Source organism: Peromyscus californicus, unplaced genomic scaffold (assembly GCF_007827085.1).
Source record: "Peromyscus californicus insignis strain IS unplaced genomic scaffold, ASM782708v3 Scaffold_3__1_contigs__length_106647218, whole genome shotgun sequence".
NCBI lineage: Eukaryota > Metazoa > Chordata > Mammalia > Rodentia > Cricetidae > Peromyscus > Peromyscus californicus.
This window is the reverse complement of record NW_026294551.1, coordinates 50,055,804-50,057,168: the sequence shown is the minus strand read 5'-3', so window position 1 is coordinate 50,057,168 and position 1,365 is coordinate 50,055,804.

Here is a 1,365-nt window from a genome sequence, read left to right as displayed (position 1 = left end):
TTTTTTTGAGACAGGGTTTCTCTGTGTAGTTTTGGTGCCTGTCCTGGAACTCACTCTGTAGACCAGGCTGGCCTCGAACTCACAGAGATCCACCTAGCTCTGCCTCCGGAGTGCTGGGATTAAAGGTGTGTGCCACCACCACCGGCTGGTCTCTGACTTTTACAGATGCATTGTGGCATACAGTCATGACCCTGCATGTGAGAGCACACACACACACACACACACACACACACACACACACACTCTGCTGGCTGAGGATGGGTGGACGGGTTAGAAACCCTTATATTGTTGGAATGTAAATTAGTGCAATCACTGAGGAAATCAGTTGGGAAGTTTCCAAAAGGAAAACCAAAACCAACCTAGATGGCACATGCCCTTTAACACAAAAACTCAGGAGGCAGAGGCCATGGAATCTCTGTGAGTTTGAGTGAGGCCAGTCTGGTCTATATAGTGAGTTCAAGGACAGCCAGGGCTATGTTTGTCAAACACACAAACCAAAAACAAACCTAAAAATAAAGGGAATGGAAAGATGGCTCACTGGTTGAGCACCCACAGCTCTTGCAACGGATCTGAGTTTGGTTCACAGAACCTGCAAGGCAGCTCACAACTGTCTGTAACTCCATTTCTAGGGAATCTTTTTCTGACCTCCAGAGGCAGTGCATACACATGGTGCACATACTTCCATGAAGGCACTCACACATACACATAATATAAAAATAAATTAGAAAAGAAAAAGTTGGGGGTGGGGTGGGGAGCGGGGCCAGGGCGGGAGGGGGAGGACAGGGGAATCCATGGCTGATATGTAAAATTAAATTAAATTATAAAATAAAAAAATTTAAAAAATTTTAAAAAAAGGAAAAGTAAAAAGTTATTTGAAAGAAAATGATGGACCAGGAGAGAGCATCACGACGAAGTGAAACAAGCCACACTTAAAAGGATAAATGTGTTTTCTCTATTGTATGTGGAATCTGAACTTCAGTAAGAACTGAGAGTAGAATGGAACTGTTTTGGAAGCGGAAGGGAGCTAGTGGGAAAGGGATGTCGGGCAAGGTAGTGAAGAACGTGTGTGAACATGAAAAGTACAAGTACGAAAATGTCACAGTGAAACTCATTCCTCTGCATAATGAGTATACTTAAAAACAAAAATACAGGGGCTGGAGAGATCATCAAGGATTAAGAACACTTGCTGTTCCTGCAGAGGACACAGAGGACAGGATGGTTCCTAGCACCCACGTAGTGGCTTACAATCCTCTGGAACTCCAGTTCCAGGGGATCTGATGCCCTCTTTCTGAGTTTGGGGCACCAGGCACACACACAGTGCACATAAAATTCACACAAGCTCATACACATACACATTGAAACAAA